Here is a 24,005-nt window from a genome sequence, read left to right as displayed (position 1 = left end):
ATAAAAGCGACGCCTACGCACGCACACGGGCGTAGCGCGACCCTGATTGGTGCACGCGTTTCCAAATATTAGAGCGTCCATTTTTCGACTGTCTATTTTTGCTGTAAAGTTTTTTATACGCGACTGGAACAGTTTTGGCACTATTTAGGGCGTCGTGTGACTCATTAACATAGTACTAATGTTTCCTACAAGAATAATGTTAAAGTTAAAGTAAATTGGCTTTGTCATTTTTTGTTTAGGTAGATGACATCTGTCATCTGTCTCTATAAATTGTCTTACACGTGAAAATCCGTATACCTACACAAACACAATACACATTTGAACAATTCACATAAATTTTATATTAAATATACCAAAAGGATTTTCATCTCGACGTGTATTATATTATTATAAAAAATATATATTATCCTATCGCTAATTATCACAAATTTAGTTTTTATGACAACGAACTTAGATTGTTTTGGTTCATTATTTCACTAACCAATTTGGATTATTAAGTTGTTAGAAAAGGACTAGGTATTGTTTTTGTCATTTGATACTTACTGCATAAGTAGTGATATTTAATAGCCAAAAGTAGGTCAAAATGGCAGCATTTCGTATAAAATAAAGTGTTTATATTTTCATGCTTTCGTACACAGTTTGTCATTGGGTGAGGTAAGGAATATTGGATTGGATTCTTTTCCAAATTGAAACAGAAGTAAAACATATTTATTCAGCGAAAAAAACAACAAAGTTAATAACAAGGTGGTCCAAATATATGTTCACAAAGTTTTTTGCTGCATATTGTTAATAATATTTATTAACAAACGTTTGCGTTTGTGTATCAAATTAAAATGTTTGAAGCTAATATGATTTGTTTTAGTTAAGTGATTGTTGGTTTAATTTTTTATGTAATTTTTTAAAGATGAGCATGTAAGAAATTTATTTAAGTAAAAAATAATATTGTCAACATAATTTTGGGCCATCCTGTAATTTAAGATACACCAAATAGGATGGCATTCAGCATAATTGTTTCTATTAATTGTACATCGGGGTGTTCTAAAAAAATACATTTTTATCCAGAAAATATATTTTATGGTTTTAAATTTCCTAACATTTTCTCATTTAAACATTCCCGATTAGTTTTTTGTTAAACTGCTGTCAATTTAGTATAAGTATGTAACTTTTTAATACACCTTTTCATCATACGAACCCTTGATACGAGATTTATTTTAGAAATATATTTTGTTTTTACTTGTTAATCAAATTTTGTATTTAAGAACCAAATAATTCTAGCCTGTTAGCTACTTATAGTAGTAGTTGTAATCACTTTATTGTACACAGCACAAGTTTTCAACAAGTTACAGAAGTTGAAGTAAAAAAGCGAATTTATTCCTATGATCTCTACAAGCTAACCTTAGAGTTGTTTTATTAAACTATGATTAGGTAATACCTAATCCTTTTCCTAACGATAACTTTTACTACTGGTAACTGATACTATGTGGTATTTTCTATAAAAAGGGACCTTATTGTCGATGGCGCTTACGCCATTATAAACGATGCTCTGATATAAATACAATGCCGCGCGACGCTGTGCGGCGTAAGCGCCATCGACAATAAGGTCCCTTTTCATAGAAAATGCCCCATATATTGTTCATTTCCGTACAAAAACTATTTTTATAGCATTGAATATATCAATAATATGTCTCATACTCATGTTTATGATCTATTTATGTTATAAATTAACATAATTATATTATTCTGTATTATACATTAGTCATTTGAACGTAATTTTTAATACATGTGTATTTTACAAAATACGACTAAGTATACAGTTATAGTTTTTGTTCAGTTAAATTTTACTGAAAAACTAAAGTCGTCGAATCGGAATCGTCGTAAAAAAAGATATTTTTCTCGGGTCGAACGAAAGTCGAAACGTACCTATCACTTTAAATCCGCTTCATAGCTAAACAATCAAATACATTACAGCTAGTTGTACTTAGTACTTACACAGTCTCTCGAAGATAAAAGAAGTATTTAACGAAAGTATCAAGACTGTTCGTCTCCAGACGCTCCTTTGTGTTTTTTGGCAGCGCGGCCAAACACTGGTTTATGCGATGCGCGCGCGCATGCAAACGCATTGATTGAGAGTTTTACATTTAAACGACGGTCCATTTTGTTTGACGGCCGTTAAGTTTAGTTTACCCTTGATAAAATTTATTTATTATTTAGTTTATTGTAAAATATTTACCAAACTGTGAATTAAAAATAGATAGTCAGCTCTAGGTAGCTAGTAAGTTAAAGATTCGTCATCCTCTGCTTTCTACATAGTCGTCAATGACGCGTTGGACAGAAACCGGTGGAGGTAGATCATCCGCTCCAGATGAAACCCTGATACTGACCACGTTCTTCTGACATGAGGAACCGACCAGAGAGAGAAAGAGAGAGAAGTTTTAAATGTGAATAGAAAGTTTAAAATAGTTTCTGCTTTTACCAATTTTTACCGAATTTTTAGTTATGTAGTGTAAAACATTACCGTATCCAAAATCCTGAAGTATGCTAATGAGTAATTATTGTTGGTTTTCAGAATACTGCCGCAAAGATGAAATTATAATCGTCATTATTACAGCTGATATTAAAACCCCTTTAAATGAACGTCACTTTAAAGGATGACTCACGCTAGTCACGCTAGAATAGCCCGAGTTCGGGTCGAGGCATCTGACATTTCAGTTTTCCATAGAAAGCATGAACAAAACAATACAAAATGGACTAGGAAAATAACAACTTGGGCAGGTCCCATCAGTAACAGAGGCCAAGGGAGACCAAAACAACGCTGGAGTGACGAGATCTGTAAAGTTGCAGGCAAAGACTGGACTAAAAAGGCAAACGACCGAGAGGTATGGAAAAATCTGGAGGAGGCCTTTACTCGTTAAGAGGTCCTTAATTTAATCAGAATAAATAAATAAATATATATATATATATATATACTTACATTAAATTCAATATCTAAACAATAATAATTATATTTTGAAAATTTTAATGAATTATTTTTTATTGTGACATGTTATAGCTAATATTATTATGATTTTTTTTTCTTTGTATTTCTTAATTCTAATTATTATTTTCAATTATGCTTAAGACATGAATTGTATACCAGTTATCAAACTAGAGTTAAGTACTACTTAGATATATAAATTCAAATAATAATATTGAAATATGAAATGATGCATGTGTTTAAAAAATTAAGGAAATAAAGAGGCTTTTTTATTTTGTATTTATTTATAGAAAGCATGTGATCAGCGATCACCAGTCATAAAACACCGGCCAAGTGCGAGTCGGACTCGCACACCGAGGGTTCCCTACTTTTTGTTATAGCGGCAACAGAAAAACATCATCAGTGAAAATTTCAACTGTCTAGCTATAAAGGTTCATGAGATACAGCCTGGTGACAGACAGAGAGACGGACAGACGGACAGACGCACAGACGGACAGCGGAGTCTTAGTAATAGGGTCCCATATTTACCCTTTGGGTACGGAACCCTAAAAACGAATAAGTTTTCAATACTAAACTTTTACTTCGCTCTACTTTTTATTGTATGTATGTATAACATTAATTAGCAACAAAAACCAGCTATAGATATATGTATGTGTTACATAAACATACACGTCAAGTTTCATGTAATTTTAGCTTGTCGTTTGAATGAGAGCGTAACTTTGATTGCATAGGAGCGGCTTTTTGGCGGCGAGTTCGGATACTCGATAACTCAAATTTAGAACACCAAATCCGATCCCATCTTAACAATAATCGTGTTATTATAGCGTTTTTCTACTCATCGACTGTAATTGTTGAATTAAGATTTTGTATATCATACTATAATTGCGTACTTTTCATGTATCCCAAGTATCCCAACTCAACTATAATATTCATTTCGAAACAGTTTAGTGAACTATAATGATATTGGCCAATAAAATCGAGAAAAAAACTGGTTAAAAATATAATTTATGGGCCACATGAGCTACGAGAAGGTGTCGTCGACGACGTCGACCAATCCGCCGGGCCCCGGCGGCCGGGGCGCCTTAACACGGTACTTGACTTAAAAGCTCTCCGTTATATCGCGATTGTATAAAATACTATTATGAATCAATCCTCGTGCCCACTACGAATGACACATTTAAACCACCTGGTCAACTCTAAACATGCACAAATTTTCTTCAAACCTATTTCTGACATTTCGAAAACATCTGCTGGAAACAATGAGTGTTATGACAAGAGCCACTATTACTGGAAAAACCTAACAATAGAGTGCCATCTAGTTTGTAAACTGTGGAACTAGTCATGTTCCTAGCAACAGATGTTTGGAGTAGTCGTCAAGTGTCAAGAAGTTTTAGGATTCCCACGTTTTCGAGATATTTTTTGTCTTCATTTTGAATGTCTGATTTTTTGATTAAAGTTAATAAAGTTTAATGCGAAGTTCCTCATAATACACTATCAACAAACAAATGTACTCGTATAGCAATTGGGGACACTTTTTTTCTTCTACTTGTATAGAGATCGAAAGAGCTAGATGAAGAGTAGAAATAGGTAATACAAAAATTTCCAAATTTGAAAAAATACACTCACAATCAAAAATCACTTGCGTTTCTATGGTGAACGGCACGTCTGTACACGCGTCATGCGTCATAGTGTAAGTAAGTTGCTTAGAAATAGTATCTACTGAGAATACGCCAGAAGTCCGCCAGATTTCTGTCGCGGGGCGAGGTAATTCGAGTCGGGGCGAGGCGGTGCGTGGCCGTTCTATATGATAATACTATTACTTATTCTGTGACATAGTATAAAACAAAGTCGCTTCCTGCTCTCTGGATGGATGTCTGTCCCTAGATCTTTAAAACTACGCAACGGATTTTGATGCGTTTTTTTAAAATAGATAGTGATTTTAGAAAAGGGTTTATATGTATATTACATCAGCATTGCTCCCGTGCGAAACCAGGGCGGGTCGCTAGTGTAAAATAAAGTGGTGTTCAAAGAAAAAATACTGACACATAGATAGTAGTTATAGAACTTATAGACATGAAACCGAGCGATCAGGGGTAAGAGAAAGACATATTCATGTATTGACAGGTTAATGTATGGCAGCATAATCCTTTTTCTCTTTCTCTCATATCTATGCTGCCATAACCCGACCATGAAAAAAAACCCGGTCGGTGATAAGGACAAAGCATGGCACTATTTTCTCTTTTCTCTTATAGGAATCGCAATAAGACTATCTTTCTCTATCAAAAAGTGTCAGGCCCTTGTACTGACACCACCTACATCAAGAATATAAAGACGTCATTACATAAATACAGTGAATAAAAAAAGCGTATTAAACAAAACGCATGTCTAAAGACTAGTCTGTCCCGTTTGCTACCCGTTTAAAAAAGCATTTGCATACTAGCTGCTAACTGTACCTCGTATCGATCCTCGATCGGTACAGTTAGAAAAATAGATGGATGGTTGAAAATGTAGTTGGAGTCAATCAACCTGGTAGCTGTATAGAGGATGTTTTTAAAGAACCTTACAATTATTATAAAAATATTCTCTTGAACTAAATTAAATTGGACTCTTATGGTACCAGAGGGCCTAGCCAAGATGTCAATTTTTTTTTATGAAATAGGAGGCAAACGAGCAGACGGATCACCTGATGGTAAGCGATTACCGCCGCCCATGGACACCCACAACACCAGAGGGGTTGTAAGTGCGTTGCCGGCCTTTAAGATGGGAGTACGCTCTTTTCTTGAAGGTTTGAAGGTCATATCGGTCCGGAAATACCGGACCTATATGACCTTTATATAGCATACATTTTGTAAACATATTTCGTATTTATATATTTTGTAAGTCGGGTGACAATACAATAAAAATTGTTGATAGAAAACGCCAATATAAACTAACTTAAATAATATAAGAAAATAGATTCGTGACTGAAAAGTGGAAGAATTTCATATCTGTGCCCTGTTTATCAAAAACTTGTAGCTTGTAATTACAAGTGGAAGTCCCTTTCATTAAATTTTTTTGATCCATCGCTGATCACACTTAGAAAAGTTTCATGCATTAATAAACTAGATATTGAAATATATTTTGCAGGTAAAACGTTGTTACATTGAATGTCGAGCCAGCGCAGAATTTCAATACATACAACAAAAGCTACAATTGTGTACAGTTCATACAAGGCATTTAGTGGGTCATAGAGCTACCAAGTTAGTCAATCATTAGAAAAAATACCGGTTCCGACAGTTGAGTCGGAACCGGTATTTCCCCCTATTTCCCGGAGGGGTAGGCAGAGACCACGAATTTCCACTTGCTACGATCCTGACATATATACATCTTTGCGATTTATATAGCATATATTTTGTAAATATATTTTGTATTTATATATTTTGTAAGTCTGGTGACAATACAATATAGTACGATGCCCGATGGTACAGAGCCGAGCTGATCTGATGATGGAGACAGGAGGTGGCCATGGGAACTCTGTGATAAAACATCGCAACCTAATTGTGTTTTTAGATTGGAGTTTTTAGATTGTCTCGATGAGCATTAGTTGCTTGTGGAAAGAAAAGTATAGTCAGCCATAAAAGCTTGTACCAAAAACGAAATTTTTGCTAAAACTTATTTCGTTTCGTTTGCCGTTTTCGATGTACGATAGTACTCAGGTAGCATTCATTATGACGTCAGCGACGTCATTATGACGTAATAATGCCTTCATTATTACGTCATTATGACGTCGCTGACGTCACTGCTACCTAGGTAATAGAGGCCCACAGTTTGAGCAGGAAAAGGTTGTTTCAGTAACATCCTGAGACCGGTTGGTGATATCGAGAAATCTTCGTCCAATTCTCGGTATCATTATAGAATTTTTCCGCCGTGTCCCTAGTTTTATTGAAATGTATGTAAATTATGTGCGAGCAGGGCTAGGTTGTGGGCGCGTGTCCATTGTTTCACGGTACGATAAATAGCGGTAACAGTAAAATCACCCAACTATTAGTCCAATACGTAAGTACCGGTTCTCTGTTTAGTTTTAGTATTTTTTTTATTTATAAAATATTGAGCCATACAACTACTTACTACATTTAAGACATAAGAAAGCTAAGATGTGTTTAGTGCTGGGCCTAAGAATGGCCCAGGACGCCGACCGGCTACATGGATGGGGATCAATTCCAAAGATTTAAAACCAGAGCTGACACAAAAACGCTCAGAGTGGCGTTTACGGACTAGGAGGGCCGACCCCAAGAGACATGGGAAATATGCTCAGGAGAAGAAGAAGAACTACTACATCCAAGTAATAGTCCCACACAAACAAAGATATTCAACTTAATCGCAGACCACAGTTAGGAGCTTATGGACTATAGTTGTGTGGTTAATACGGTATAAGAAGTAGCGGTACCTGCCTATCTCTTGACACCCTATAACTCTGACTCCGATACAAAACCACTGCTGAGGGTCCAAAATTGTAATAAGAAGTGCGTAAAAAGGAATGTATTTAGCTTAGAATAGATTTATTTACGAGAGAGAATAGAAGTCTAAAGATTTATATTTAGTTGCATATTTGAAACAGTTATCCAGGGTGACAGATACTTTTGGCGCGTTGTTTCATCAGCTACTATTGATGTGGTCTATTTTTAGGGTTCCGTACCCAAAGGGTAAAAACGGGACCCTATTACTAAGACTCCGCTGTCAGTCTGTCTGTCAGTCTGTCTGTCTGTCCGTCTGTCACCAGGCTGTATCTCATGAACCGTGATAGCTAGACAGTTGAAATTTATATATAGCTACGCAGATGATGTATTTCTGTTGCCGCTATAACAACAAGTATTAAAAAGAGAATAAAATAAATATTTAAGTGGGGCTCCCATACAACAAACGTGATTTTTTTTTGCCGTTTTTGCGTAATGGTACGGAACCCTTCGTGAGCGAGTCCGACTCTCACTTGGCCGGTTTTTTTCTCTACCACGGTACTTCTAAGTGGCTTGCAGCAATGGAAACGCGCAGAGATGTCCACGCAGCAAACGGGTTGTTTTAAAACTACGTTACATAACTCGGCGCATGCGTTCGCGTGTTGCCGTTAATTTTTACATAAAATCAACCAAAGGAAATCTCGTACTCTCTATCCGGTCGTTTTCTCTCGCTAAACTGTGAATTTATTATGCCGGTTAAAATATGACCACTACCAAAGAGGATATAGTAGAATAGAGTCATAGTAAATTTTGTAACCACAGTAAATTCACTGCCATCTATCGACACACTTTGAAACTAAAAATGAAGATTTATAAAATACGATAAAATGTATTTAAATATGGATAAATGTTTTTTTTTAGTTTTTTCTAAATATTTTTTTTTCATTTCATTCTAAATCTATTGATTTTTTTTATTTGCATTAATTATATTATATTATTTTGGCCCATGTTCTTTCACTGATATGCGTTAAAATTGTTAAATAACAAACGAAAACGACAACGCCCTCTATACGAGAGTAGGCCAAAGGTAGTGGCGACATCTGATCGAGAATCAAATTTTCGTGATTTTCGAGGCACGTTTTTTCCTTAGACTGTATCCATCTATTACGGAGTTATATCTATCTTTGAGTTAAGTAAATGTTGATTTCAAACATTGCATGCTTATCCTACTCCCGTTTGGTAGTTAAGTATACTTGAAACTCGTAAAATTCATCATCATCATTAGCTTATAACACCCAGTCTATAAGTACCAGTTTTTCAACCCTGGAATGTGTAGGTACTGTTGTGCTGTCGGAAATCCAAAATTGCGAAAGTTCCACATAGAGACTTGGGAAAGTTCTTCAAAATTATTTAAAGAAAATCGTTATTTTACATTTTCAAAATGTTTCCTGAAATTTCCAAGAACGGCAAGAACTTTTAGAAAACTTCCCACAACTTCCACTTGTGGAGGAGTAGTTTCAAAAATTCCTTTAAAATAAAGAAGGACGAGTTTTTATTTTCATGTTACCCAATACAATTACAATTTTTTTGTATTACTTAAATAGTTACAGTAAACAACCCTTTTTATTGTGCGTTATTTTTCTTTGACAATTGGTATTTTTTGAAGTTTTCCGTTTTTTGAGACAATAAATGACTTTTTTTATTACATTTTGACGAGCAAAACTTGTAGCGATTACTTATATTTATGCCTGTCGTTAAATTTTGTCCCCTAGAACCCAATGTCTGGACATAAGTACCTAAATATTATCCCGATGTCAAAGTCAAAGTTAATATAATCTTTATTCAAATAGGCCTAGCAACAAGCACTTTTAAATTGTCAAGTTTTAAATATTACCCTCATCTAAATATCAGAGCAATTTATTGATGCAGTTATTATTATTCTTAAAAACATTGAATTATTATATAGGTAGATATGTCAAACTTAATAATAAGAATTCACAAAAGGATCGTCAAACACCAAAATTGTATAAAAAATACTAGTCTAGAAACTTTCTAGAATAAAAATCTAAATGTCAAAAAATACGGATTACCTAATATAGGTATTCATTGAATAATCAATTTCATCATTATTAACACAATAATAAACAATTAATTATTTTCAATCACAATCCCACGGTGTTTCATCATTCATGTAGTCTTGTGTGCTATAATAGGCTTTAGAGATAAGTTTACGTTTTACATATTTTTTAAATTTATTAACAGATAATTCAGTGATGATATTTGGAAGTTTGTTATAAAATCTTACACAGTTACCCATGAATGATTTTTTAATTTTATGGAGCCGAGTGAAGGTTACTGCAAGCTTATGCTTATTTCTAGTATTAATGTTATGTATGTCACAGTTTTTCTTAAAACTGGCAATGTTTTTATGTACATACAGAATATTCTCATAAATATATTGACAGTGCACTGTCATTATGTCAATTTCCTTAAATTTATCTCTAAGTGAGTCTCTATGGTTCATTTTATATATTGCTCGATTACATCATAGTTGTTACATATAAAAGCATTCTTACAATTTTAAGGATTATGACGTGTCTTTGATTTTGACACTTTTAGGGTTTTTTTAATTGGTCAAGCCTCGCTGGCTCCTACTAAAAGTACTAAATATACAATAAATATTTATGAAATAAAACTATGAAAACGGATTATATCGCGTATATTGAATTTATAATACATCGTTATAAATATTTAATTGATGATTGCAAAATGTAAGTAAATGTAATTGTCCACTTTCCGCTAAAATTATAAATTGGAAGTTTTAAAATTGTAAATAATCATTTGTCTTAATTTGATCATTTTGACAATTCTATTAAAAAGAAAGGAATACAGTAATAATGTGAAGTTTTATGAATACTTTGATGAATGATTTAGGTTCTCACCGTAAGTACCTAAATCTTAAATTGTGTTCATATGCTAAGGCACAATGCAGCGTGTTTTCATCGAGGCTTTCCATAGAGTCTTATGTTATATTGGTATAATATAAGACACTTTTGTGAGTTGTGACAATTTAAAATTTAGTTTTACCCGTAACTTAAAACTGTATTTTACTAAAATAAACATATTTGGTGTTGTTTTCCGCATATATACGTACCTACTTGTTTTGACTACTTGATATGCTTGCCAAATTAAGTGTTACACTATGCTATTTTTGTATTCTTAGTTACTTTAATTACAAAAAAAACTGTTGGTTCGTGGAATATCTTAAATATCTATAATAGGCAATTTTGTTTTTTGACGATTATTGTTCGTCAGGATGGTAAATTAGAAAGAAAGAAAGAAAGAAAGAAAATACATTTATTTGACGCCACAACATAGTACATAAAAAAGAAAAGCATGCAGACAAAAAACATTTGGACGCCAAAAAGGATCCCCACTCAGCATAGTGCCGCGGCAAACCGTGGCGCTGGTTTTCTGTGGGGACCTGGGAAATTAGTTTCAAGAGCTCCTCATTCTGGGCGGAATAAATAATAAATGACTGTCAGAAACTATCCACCAAATTTTATAAAATCTAACGAAAAAATAAAATCGAAAACAAATAAAAAAGCGCTGATACGGCAGTAGGTGGTTTGTTCAGTTTTTTCAAATATTTTTTTTTAATAACTAAAATACTGTTTTGGGAGTAACTTGCTTAAAATTTTAATTTATAAAAATAGGAACAAGCGACTTTTTTGGTTTCTGGTGCGTCATGTAATGTTAGAAAAACACTAAAATGTTACTACGAGTACATAACAAAACTTCCGTGAGACACAGACATATTAAAAATATGAATACGTGAGTGACCCGTTATTAATATATTTAATATGTTACTACATATCTGAAAAAGACAATTTACTATATAAAGTGTTAAAGATTGCAAGTAAAACATAGAACAAAGTGTTGGGAGAAAAGCTTTCTGTCAAAAAAATGAACCTGAGCTTTATATTTATTTTGGTATTTATATAATTTAGGGCAAAGGAAAGTTGCCTATTAAAAAAAGAAACCTATTTAAAAATGTATTTATTATAATATATGTAAATACTGAATCTTACTTTCCATGAATTTTGGAATAAAAATAACACAAAAATACATTTATTTATTTAATAGTACTAGAAATTATGGTAATATTAAGAATTTCAGATACCTAATTAAAAAAATATTGAGTTCTTGTACGTACACTAGTTTTTCTTGTATTGTAATTAGCATATCTTAAAACAAGAAGGTTATTTATTTTTCCAAAATCAAATTCATCTACGTTTCTAATTCCATACCCTTCCACTATTAATCGGTATTAATTAGACAAATTAAAACCAATTAACACTTTTTTCCGCACGCGTTTCGCCATTTAGACTAGATTTAAATTTATTTATTTTGCATTAAACATGATACAATGGTTCTTATATTTTTACAAACCCCTTAAAATCAGGCCGCAGTTATTTAAAAGAAAATTATTCATATAACCATAAGAAAAATCACAGCATTATTTCTAAAACACTCGCGGATTAAGTTTAAGTGTCCAATAAATATCGTCTATTTCGCAATTTTAGCGAACACGCGAGTGCCGCAACGAAACGGCTAAAACACAAGGACAAGTGGTCTCTTATAAAAACAGACAAGAAATAGAAAGTCTAGGCTAATAGTTGAAAAAATAAAATAAAATAAACGAAAAGTAATAAACACAACAAACCTTTGTCTCCGGTTTGATCCGACACTTTGAAAGTCCTTAATTCACTTTTTAAATTTAAAAACGTTATTTTTATCCCTAAAAGTTCACAGATTTAAACAGTCTACACATTAGAGCCGCGAAATTCCTTATCGCAAACACTAAATTTTACCAAGCGTTGCGAAACTTTAAAAATCTTTTTATCAATTTCACGCCGCTGTATTTAAATTACAATTTTTATTTGCCAAGATAAAAAATATTCGCCGCGAAAAAACACGTTTATTAAACTCGGTTTTTAAAAAGACACATTTTTTGGGCGCTCAAATCGGCGCGCGTTCGAAAAATAAAAATACCGTTTCGCGCCACGTCATCGTCTGTGGTTTAGATTAACGTTCGATTTTCGAAATTTAGTTTTGAAAACGGTTTGTTTTCATTGTCGAGCGGGCGGCGCACATGCTGTTTCAACACATTATGATCTAACACTGGCCAGCTCTCGATTGCAGAACATACTTATTCTAAGTCAACTTACATTCGTTCATATTTGCCTGCAGGCGTAGGGTTGAACTAGCGTTAGAAGCTAGGCCTATGACCTGGCTCTTTTGTACTTAGGTTACACATCCTTGTTTCTCAAAAAAAGCTTCAGTTACCGAAAAGTTTTTTAACTATCAATATTTCTGAAATTATATGATTATTGTCAAAAATGTAAAGAATAAAATATAAAAACCACGTCTACAATAAAATTCATAAAACTGTATCGAATGATCGTTGGTTAAAAAAATATAGGAAATCAAGCATAATCTATACTTGCAATAAAATCACAGGGTTATACATATTTCACTACGATTCCAACTTTATATAACAATTTTTTTTTTATTGACTACTCAAATGCATAAGTCGGCAACCCTAATTTTCGCGTAGTACAAGAAACGTCTTGCATATAATAATATGTTTTAGCCTATATTGAGCGCTTACAGGCACCGTCTCTGCGCGAGAGTCGCAGAGCCGTTGCCCAACGGCAACGGTATTTTCTTGTAACTTCGTTGAAATAACGACACGTTACTTATGAACAGTCATAAAAACATTAACCTTTTATCTATGCTTACTAAGGATCCTGACTCCATTTTTCAGCCACCGTTTAACATTTTGAAGAACATTATTTTCGTTAACTCTTTAATTTCGTTATTACATTGGAAACTAAATATTTTTACTTTTATGATCTTTATAGCAAAGAATAAGAAGAAAATTTGTTCCAGTGTAATATTTTGACGATAGTCACATTGAACCAATAGATAGGTAGGAAAGGTTCGTTAGGTTGCTTTAGATGCCCGAAGGGCAAACTGTCCAGAAATAGGAGCTTAGTGCAGCTCAAAGATCTTCACGTTTCATGATATGCCTAGGAATTTCACGATATGCCTAATCTTACGATCGGCCGCCGACATATACAAGGGCAATCGACTGAAAAAAACAACAATTAAAAAAAAATATCTGGAAGTCAGTGCAAACTAAGTTAGTTTCCCGTTCAGATCTCGGTGTGCTTGATTATTCTTTTTGAGATCAACACAAACAATTACTTAAAGGGGCCCACTGACTATGAGTCCGCCGGACGATATCGGCCTGTCAGTTGTTCGGAACTGTCAAATTTTTGTTCTGACAGGCCGATATCCTCCGGCGGACTGAAAGTCAGTGGGCCCCTTAAAGCTAATTAGTCGTTCAGTAGTTTTAATGCATTACGTTGGCATTCCGTTAGGTTAAGTGCCAAGTGCCAATGCTTAAGATAGCCTTAACAACCCGAATACAATGTAATAATACTATTATAACAAAATCTTTAGGTCATGACTTCTATGCTACAAATATTTTCATGACGTGATTATTTTTATGTATTTTAGTCATTCGTAGACGTTAATATTGTAGTTTTCCTTTTTAAATATTATTGTACGTTCTGTAAGTTTGTCTATCTAATTCGAATTTTCCACTAACTCTAAGGTTAGCTGGAAGAGATCCCTTATAGGAATAAGCTCGCCTTTGTACCTACATTTATATGAATTTCATGTCAACCATTTTTTTTGTACAATAAAGTGATTTACTAGTAAGTCTACTTTAAAACTTGACAATTTAAAAGTGCTTGTTGCTAGGCCTATTTGAATAAAGATTATATTGACTTTGACTTTGACTTTGACTTACTATTATCAATAACATAACCGTTACACCAGCATCTCAAAAACAACGACTCTGCCCCATCACTAGTTAGTTGTATGCATCGTGCATTGGCCTGCACAACCGATAGACACGATCCAAAGCGTCTTAACCACCCCTTCAATATACACGAAAATTAATTTTATTATAAAGTATTTAGAGCCGGTTTTGGATCGGCAGGGAAATTAGATATATTAAATAGGTTTAAACATTTTTGAAGCAAGTTCTTATACTTATTTCACTATGAAATTTAGCTAGGTATAGTTATAGAAAGAAATGGGTGTCTGTAGGCGTACGTTGTTTCTAGGACACTGAATGTTAGAAATCTTCGAGTTATATTATGGTATAATTGTACTTTAGAAGGTATTTGTGTGGGAATCGGCGTTCGGAACTCGTTTTGGGAATTCTTTAGCGTTTGTGGGTTATGTGATTTATGTAGCACTAAAATTCTTTAAGTAATGTACCTACTTTATATTTTGTGTACCGGATTTACTAAGATATTTGTAGGTCTGTGTCTATTTTATTTGAATAAACTATTTGAAGTAGGTAACTGCATTAGCTTTGGGCTATGCCGGTCTTGTATAGTCGCTACTGTAAAAATAATAATTAAGTAACTTGTTTTTAATTCTTAGTCAAAATGTAATAACTTTTTTCGTGGCAGAGATGGGACAGTGCCTTAATCAGGCAGAGGTCCAGACCTCTCAACACTTATGTTTAGGTACTAACATAATAGTTATTTAAGTTTTTAATAATTATGTATTTTTTTAATATATACAGTGGTACTACGTACTACGTAAACATGTATTAGGTACTAAACACTAGGTACATGGATTACTTTGTCTAAGATAAATGCTTGTTTTTTTATTATTATTCTTAGTTAAACTTTAATACTTACGAGGTAGAGACTATTAATATCGATCATTGGAGTTTAAAGCATGATTCATCTGTTGTAAATTTTAAAGTGTGAAGTTGATTGTGATTGAAGATTTTAAAAAATCATATTTATATGAATAAGTAATCACATTATTATGTATGTTTAATATATTGGCTCCTAATAATTTCTTTAATGTACGAATTTTGAAATGTTTATAGTTCATGCCTTTTTAATTGAATTTTTCCGGATCTGGGTAGTTAAATTTACTTTATTGGTGATTGGTGTTTATTGCCTGCACCTATTTAAATTAGATGGTTCGAAAATGTATATACTGACACACATTTACATACCTCTAATAAGCAAAAATAGAAGAACTTTTATAAAAACCTCTAAACAGCAAATCAATTAAAATAAATAAATTAGACCCGCTTCGGGTCGCTGCGCCACAGTAGTAAGGAAGTAAGTAAGCATTAAAAATTCAAAAATTGAAAAAAGTTGTAAGTAGGCCTCAAGGGTCCGCGTATCGGAAGACGAACTGCTGGTAGGCCTCCAACGAGATGGAGCGACGACCTGGTGAAGGTCGCGGGAATTCGGTGGATGCGAGCGGCACAGGATCGGTCGGAGTGGCGAGCCCTGGGGGAGGCCTATGTCCAGCAGTGGACGTGTATCGGCTGACATGATGATGATGAGGCCTCAAGGGCTCTTTTTCATGATTAGAGTTGCCATACGCATCAGGCAACATTTCCAAATACACTAATCGATGTATACAGGGTAAGATTACAACTACGAAATCTCAGATCATCCATAACTTTTTATTTTAGGACATTTTTTTTAGAAAAAAAATTACACTTCATTTTGTGTACATTAAGTGACAAATATATTGGTATTTTGGTTTCTCTAATGCCCTTCAAATTCCCTATGCAACGAAAAGGATCGTGTGAAAGGGCACCGCGATTCGAAACTCCTACGCAGCCGTTGGGCAACAGATGATCTAGCACGGTTATTAACGGTATATATATTGAAATACTTTATCAATTTAGATTATAAGATAGAAAGCGTTTTATTAGAAATGTTTCAATTTAATTCGATTTCAATATTACAGAATGGAAAAGAGAAATGTATTAAAATATGGTTTTTAAACTAATTTCAATATTTAAAATAACTGGTGCCTTAGAGGTTGGGACGGCCTCTAGTTTGGGATGCCACATGCGTTGACACCTTCGCGCCGTCGCACTTTTTGTTTCAGGAGTTGGGGGCAAATAAGTCTCCCCAAAAAGTAAAGGCTGAACACATTTTAGACTTTTGAAAAACCTGATAAGTACAATTTTATTGCTTGTAAAAATTGACATGTAAAAGTGCCCCTGTGACCTATTTGCTGAATAAATGTTTGATGTTTGATGAGCTCAATTTACTACCGTCGTTAGTTTTATTAAAATTCTACAATAAGTGTAGTGTGTAGTTAGATTAGATCTTATAATACATATCATATAGGTATTCAATATTTTTCAGTCTAATTACGTAAGCCTGTTAACATATGTGTGTATGAAATAAACGAATCAGAGGGATTTATAAAATCCTCTTAAAGATTTTGATCATTTATAGGAACGATATCGATTGGCATAAAGCTTGATAAAAACTGCGGTTATTTGCTGATTGTAACGTTAAACATTTATTTATAAAAAAGACACAGATTTTTCCATCCTGTATATCTTATTGAATGCGCTTAGGGTAAACTCGCACTATTTAGTGACACACCTAATTCGGTGATACAAGTTTTAAAGCATGACACCGAGGAAAGCTAGTGAATTAGGGCCTTTTAAATGGGCCTCACGGCAAAGCCGCCGATGCCGTGAAGCCGTGAGGTCCCATTTAAAAGGCCCTAATTCACTAGCTTTCCTGGGTGTCATGCTTCAAAACTTGTATCATCGAATTAGGCGTGTCACCAAATAATGCTCGTTTACCCTACTTGTCTCACCAATAACTTAAATAGATAATATAATAGATTAAGACCTCAATTTCTAATCTATATCTTCCGCATCTTTCAGCGTTCCTCATTTTACGGAACAAACCTCACATCACGACATCGTGCAAGCCAATCACAATCGCAAAACATACGCAAAACATCACACGACACGACTACAACATTAATTGACCAATATTAGTCCTTACCCCTTTACAACTAGGTTTACCAATGGTCAGGCAATTGCGTAATGTAATAAGACGCATTTTTCTTTGACAAAAACTTGATGGCGTTAGAAAATTGACGCGATGCGCGTGCGAATGGAATGTTGCTCTGCTAGTATTTATTTAATGTTTATGCAAGTATGTGGCCAGCGATTGTTAGCAATATTTTAATGACATTATGTCTATTATTGTTAAATATGTTTGTGCTTTTAAATCTGTTGGTGGTCCTGGATTCGAATCCGGGAAGGACACATATTTGTGCTGTATCCTGAAAGTATTTTTTCTTCATATTTGTTTAAGAATCAATATAAAGTCTTTCAGTGACACGACACAACCTTATTTATACTAATATAGGACTACGTTGATTGGTGTATGAACCATAATCATAAAATATAAACTTCTACTAGTTTTATTTTATATGTACCTATTATTTACCTTCCTTAGTTTTATGTTCACGCTGACAATAATAATAAATAATAATAATAAATCCGTTTATTAAAAGACAACATAGGTCCACACATTACAATGTAGGTAAGTAGATACTCATCTAGTAACCTCAACATAACGGATATATGAAAACAATATTATTTAATAAATTATTGGACATTTAAACAAGATAAATTAAAGTGTATACAATGTATAAATTGTAGAAACAGGTTGTTTGAATATATCTAGTATTTATAAAAAGATATAAATTAAACTTTCATCATAACAAGTAGGTCGCTACGCTGAAATATAGGTCACATGCGAAAGAAAAAGTGACTAAAACCTTCAGTACCCGGGGCTCTAATCAAACCAGCGTCCTCTGCATTTGCGGCAGATGCCTAGACAAGTAGACAGCTAAGCCACCGGGGCCACGGCGCCGTGGGGCGAAGACGGTTGCTTTTGGTAGTTAATACGTAGTAAGTAATTACGTAATAAAACAGAGCTGTATTATAAAATTATGTCAAATAACTAGTATTAAAAACTCCACAAATAAAATAAACTGGATAGAATAAAATATGTGTCCATGTGTTACACGCAATAAAAATATTCATTCATTCATTCATTCATAGAGCTGTTCATGTTGAAAATAAAGTAGAGCCACTTGCCATCTGAGCGCTCGTCGTTTTTACCGAGAACACATTCTTCAATAACATACCGATGGCGACACTGGCTGCGATTGTGCATGTGGTCGTTCGAAGGGTTAATCCTTTTACAAAATGTGTTCATAGACTTTAGGGTTAGGTTTTATATTAATTAAAATGTACATGAGAGAGAAAGAGAAAGAGACTGGTATCAGTGGCGAGCAGTCGTGTTGGAAGCCAAGCCAAGACACACTTTGGGTCGCTGCTTCAGAGGAGTAAGTAAGTTAGTATTCAAATGTGCGCATAAGTAACTAAGCAATAAAGCTCTTTAATAAAGCGAGGTTTAGACTAGAAAGAACTTGCATGGAATTTTCATTACATTGCGGTATCTGATAAACATTTTGAATGCAGTTTACCTTAGTAGTCAGCAATGTAACGTGCATGCAAGTTCTTGCTAGTCTAAACCTCGCTTAAAGATTTAAAAAAAAATGTGCGCATAAATATTGCCTTTTTAACCGGCGTGCATGTTGCTTATAGACTGTACAAGTTGCGGAAAGTTTCCAAAACGTTGGAAAGTTCCCAGAATTATAGGAAAAATTCACAGGATGTACAGGGAAGTTTGATTATGGAAATGGAAAATTTTGTTTGCCATACAAAAATATGAGAAATTTCCGAAAAAATTCCATGGGGGAATATCGCTAATTTGGACACATGGTGACGGCACATCAGTAGGTAATTTTGCTTAATTCGTTAACAACTTTTTTTCCTCGCAATCATTTATTTGAAATATTACAAAACAGTGGATTTCGAATAATAACAAAACAGATAAATAGTATTATTTTCCATTATAGATGATTTTTTCAAATGTTTTGTGTGACGGCAACGAAAAAGGTTAAAGAGTTGGAAAACAATTTTTATCGTTTAGGAATGTCAGTTTTCTTAGGTGAATTTATTTTTTTCAAATTTTGAGCTTTCTTAATTTTTTCATGGATTCAAAAGCCTAAATAGAAAACTGTAACGTTCAATACAGTTGATTAAATTCTGTATCCTATGTTTATACGCTTAACCCAAATAAGAGTAGTAAAACTATCAGAAATCTAAGATTTATGTTTATTTTCTTGCTGTGAGTTACAAGCAGTGAAAAACGTTAAATACGTCATAAAAACTCAATAACGGCTTTTTATTAGCAAGATCTGAGAAAAGTAATCGGGAGGAATGTAATTTACAAGTTATCAAAGAGATTATTTTTTAATTAAAATTACCTATGTGCCGTACCGATAAGTTTCCAAAATTGCGTAATTTCCACATGTAACAATTTCGGAAAGTAACTTGTCATGGTTTTTTAATGGGAGTGAAACTCTCCATTTCAAAATAGACATTTTCTTTACTTCTTATGTAATTATTCTCAAAATTTCGAGAACTTTTTCATTTTTTTTAAACTTTCCGCAGCTTGGACGCCTGTTCTTGAAACATCATTTTGTAAGTATATATTTTAAATATAGATTAAAGTAAACTTTAATTTTCAAACAGGTATTGCACCTAAATAGGCACGCGAATGTCAACTTAAACGTTAAAACGTCATCACTAAAATAAAGTCCCGTCACGTCTTAAGTCCCGTCATTGTTAATAATAATGAGTAAAAATCGTGAAAGTTTAAATCAGTGTATCACTAAAATATTAAAGATTTTTACAAAGAACATAGAAGAACTCAAGAATTCAAATAACTCGTACAGAATTCCACAAATCAGAGAAACTGGATAGAGCTGTTGCTTTTATTTATTATTATTGAGCTTTTTATATCACCTTCGCTGCAACTGTCATTTAGAATCACATTAACTGTAATGCCAGTAATCCGTCAAGTGGACTTGCCGCAAAAACGCATGTAACATTCTCGTGGCTCACTGCGTATGAACGATTCGTGGACTCGTGTGAGCCAGTTTTCATTCATGATGGAAGAAATGGAAGAAAAGAAACGCACGGCTCACTGGCAAGCCGGCTGGGGTGTTAATACTAGAATCGAAGAACTAACTAACTACAGAACTAGAACTGTAATGCCAGTATATAATCTGTCAAGTGGACTTGCCGCAAAAAAGCTTATAACAATTTCATGGTTTGAATCACGGGCGATTCGTTGGCTTGTTTTTATTCATATCGATGGTAAACAAGGATGGTGAGCCGGCAGCGGCAGGGGTATCAATACAGTATTTGACTGAACTGAAGAAGAACTGGGAAGAAAAAATATCTACATGGATAATACCCCGTTTCTAACAATAGTTCATCATCCAACCTTTTATCGCCCACTGCTGACCATAGGCCTCTCTTCGTGTATGACTCTTATCCCGGTCCTGAGCCAATCTCATCCAGAAGTGACCCGCATTCTTCCGAAAGTCGTTCACCCAGCGAGGCAACGGACAACACAGCTAACAATAGTTATACCTAAATGTTATAATGTATTTAAGTGACCATGTTAGCTTCGAATTAAAATAACGTTATTAACAGCATTTGTTTTTACTTGAAGCCAAGTTACGTTGGAGCTCGACTCGCCAGCTCGCTCGCCAGTTACAACTCGACTTCGCACTTGTCAAGTGGTTAGTGCTAGTAATTAGTCGAGTGGGATTGCCTGTTTTTTATACGCAGTTATTATGATCGTTTTTAAAGTTCTTCCTGACGTAAATGTAACGGTTATGAATTTGTGGTGATGGTTGTTGTAATGAAGTTTAAGAGTCCCCAGCAAGCTCGGTTCTCCATACAAACGTAGTTACGCTCTCATTTTAAAACGACTGGCTAGATTGCTCTGAAACTTCGTACTTACAATAGGATAAGGTATATCTAGTCCTTTAATTAGTTTATGTAGCTTCAGATAGCATAGTTAAAAAAATACAGCAAATGTAAGTATTTCATAAAAAACTTGTTTTTGCTTTATTTTTTGGTTTATAAACTTGAGCTATATAAACTAATTAGGTACAGGAATACCTTATGTTATTGTATGTGCAAAGTTTCATTACAATCCAACACGTAGTTTTAAAATGAGAACGAAACTCCGTTTGTATGGGAAGGAGAAATATTCCAAGCTTGCTAGGGACTCATAATAAGAATTACAGATGTGCATTCAGATTTTGCTGCACCGCCCTTTTCGCGGCCGTCTAGAAATAATTACCTATTCCTGACCTAACACTCATAATGGCAAAATCACTTCTACTTACGAAATGCTGGAACAACATACCTCCGCCTATACGTAACTCTAAGACACTATTCACATTTAAACTCCAATTTAAAAAATATCTTTTTAGCCTGCAATTGCCGTGCTCGTTGCGTCCCATGGATTTCTCAAATCGTCGCTTAGTTTTTTTTTTTTTACCAGAGTTATACATAAAGTTATTATTTTATCTACCTCTTATAATGTCTATAATACTAATAATATCTACCTACCCTTACCATCATAGCATTTTACCCTACATGAATCTATAACCTATCTGTATCTTTATAGTAAGTATTTATATTATTTGTATTTTTATATTTATCCCAAATAGTTCTAAGCTACCCTCCCGGGGTGCCACAGAAAACCAGCGCTGTGGTATTTATTTATACCAGAGCATATGCTGAGTGGCGTCCTTTTGTAGCCACTATAGCGGCGCCAAAATTTGTTGTTATTCATTAACCCTTACCTTACTCCTTTTTCTATAACTACCATTGTACCTAGCTTTAAGTGTTTAGCGAGTAAGTTCTTTTTTGTAACTGAGGTGGCGCTGTTTGTAGAAGGTCTTTACAATAAATGTCTTTTCTTTCTTTCTTCTTTCTTTCTAATGTTAGGAAAACCCCAGATATATACTAGCTTACGTATAGTCCGTATTATGATACTACCAAGTACCAACCATCCACCATGTCCACCATCGCTCAATAGAATAGAAATAGAAATAATTTTATTTGCAGAAGAAAGGTACAATACGTGTCTTAAGAACTTATTACACTATCCTAATTTAGTGACTAACAAGAGGGACGCCGCTATACGTGAGAAATGATAGGATATATCTTATCGCGTCTCACGTACAGCAGCGTCCCTCTTGTTAGTCACTAAATTTATCAAAGTGTATATGTAAGCCCTATAGGTGTCTTTGTGTACATTACATACAATCGTTTCACCTTCTTCAGCTGTTTAAACAGCATGCAAATTTATACATCGTTAATAATGAGTAACCATATAAATAAAAAACATTAATAGTCCAAGATGCTGTGATTTGTAGAACATTTTTTGGATCTATGCAGTTTTGGGCATAACCGTCTTTTTCCGTCTTTTATTTTCACTTCTGGATGACATCAACTCAAGACCAAAAATGGCGTCTGTACTCGAAGACAGGCCTAAAGTAGGATCAAGCTAACTATGCATAGTAATGCATAGCATTTGCAATGACAACGTGCCATCATTAATGTCAAATTTCCTTGAAAATATGACGATCTATTCAAAACGGTGCAAAGTAAGCTTGGACGGACTCTATGCTGAGCAATGGGCGATAAAAACCTGAATAATGTTAAAATCTTTTGAACGCGGAGATGAAATACCTCTACAAGAACGCGGAGATGACATGTGATTAGTAACTTTAAGCTAAGAAGTTGAAGAAAACCTAAAGTTACTTTGTTCTAAACATCAAGTAAAAAGTGTCTTTAGATCGTTTATGAAAACTACTGCTGACATTCTTTCGATTTTTTCATAAAATCATACAAAAGACTTGCCACATCCTCTCATTACCTAGAATACCTCTAATAGTATAAGTATAGGTAAAGGTAGATACAATATATTCAACTCGATTCAAAATCAATTCAGAATATTCCAATTCCACCCGCCATGAAAATTCATCAAGGATATTCAAAATAACCGCCATTTTATAACTGAACCCCCTCATAAATTCCGCGCTTCCGATAGAATTTAATACAAAATCCCCAATACGCCATATTGATGTATAATTTTTTCACCCCCACACCCCCACCCTGCATAATTGAACGTTGTGAAAACTATCGCGCTGCTAAATGACTCCCCCTCCAGTTTTCAACATGGCCGCAATCAATAATTTGACTGGGCAATGACTGCGATGACTTGCACATGCGCACAGCGCCCAAGCCGAATCATCGGCAAAACCTGAACTTGACTTGGCGAAACCGAAAGTTGTGGCGAATGTTTCTGTAGCATTCTTGGCGTTTACAGACGTCAGAGGAACACGTGTCTTTTGAGGTACACACGCTTAGGAAAAAAAAGATGACATTCTTGATGATTTAGATCAAGAAAATGATTTTAAAGATAATGATGAATTTAAATAAGCAATTTATTAAGAAAACGAAACTGACAATGATGTCATTGAAGATATAGTTCTAAGATTGCTTTATTTTGATGTAAGCGAAACACACAAAAGTCACGAAAACGAGAGAGAGGCGAATAGTGCTTGTACGCGTTTCAGTCAGTTTTCTATAGAAACCTACATAGCGGACATGATAGCTAAAGTTATAGTTCAGTAACGCGTGAAAGGGGGATACGTGAAAGGTGATGATGAAATTTTCGACGCAATTTGTATTCAAATTGCAGTTGCAC

General features: G+C 34.2%; 1 protein-coding gene and 1 long non-coding RNA gene across 3 annotated transcripts in view; one reads left to right on the top strand and one right to left on the bottom strand.

The window, feature by feature from the left end:
- The window catches only part of LOC134751575 (zinc finger protein 184), a 146,945-nt gene that overhangs the window by 121,104 nt on the left and 1,836 nt on the right, over positions 1-24,005 (bottom strand). The window contains exon 1 of one of the 2 annotated variants that reach the window (XM_063687043.1): positions 12,134-12,728. The exons of the other annotated variant lie outside the window; for it this stretch is intronic. The gene's annotated coding sequence lies outside the window, so the exon portion shown is untranslated. Of the gene's footprint in view, positions 1-12,133; positions 12,729-24,005 lie in introns of those variants that run through there. 2 annotated transcript variants of the gene reach the window in all.
- Positions 23,190-23,996, top strand: LOC134751560 (uncharacterized). The gene is made up of 2 exons (XR_010128680.1): positions 23,190-23,867; positions 23,901-23,996. It is a non-coding gene; the product is annotated as an uncharacterized LOC134751560 (long non-coding RNA).

The sequence above is a fragment of the Cydia strobilella genome, chromosome 22, assembly GCF_947568885.1.
Source record: "Cydia strobilella chromosome 22, ilCydStro3.1, whole genome shotgun sequence".
Taxonomy (NCBI): Eukaryota; Metazoa; Arthropoda; class Insecta; order Lepidoptera; family Tortricidae; genus Cydia; species Cydia strobilella.
Note: the sequence above shows the minus strand (reverse complement) of the source record. Positions and strands in the feature narration are given on the sequence as shown.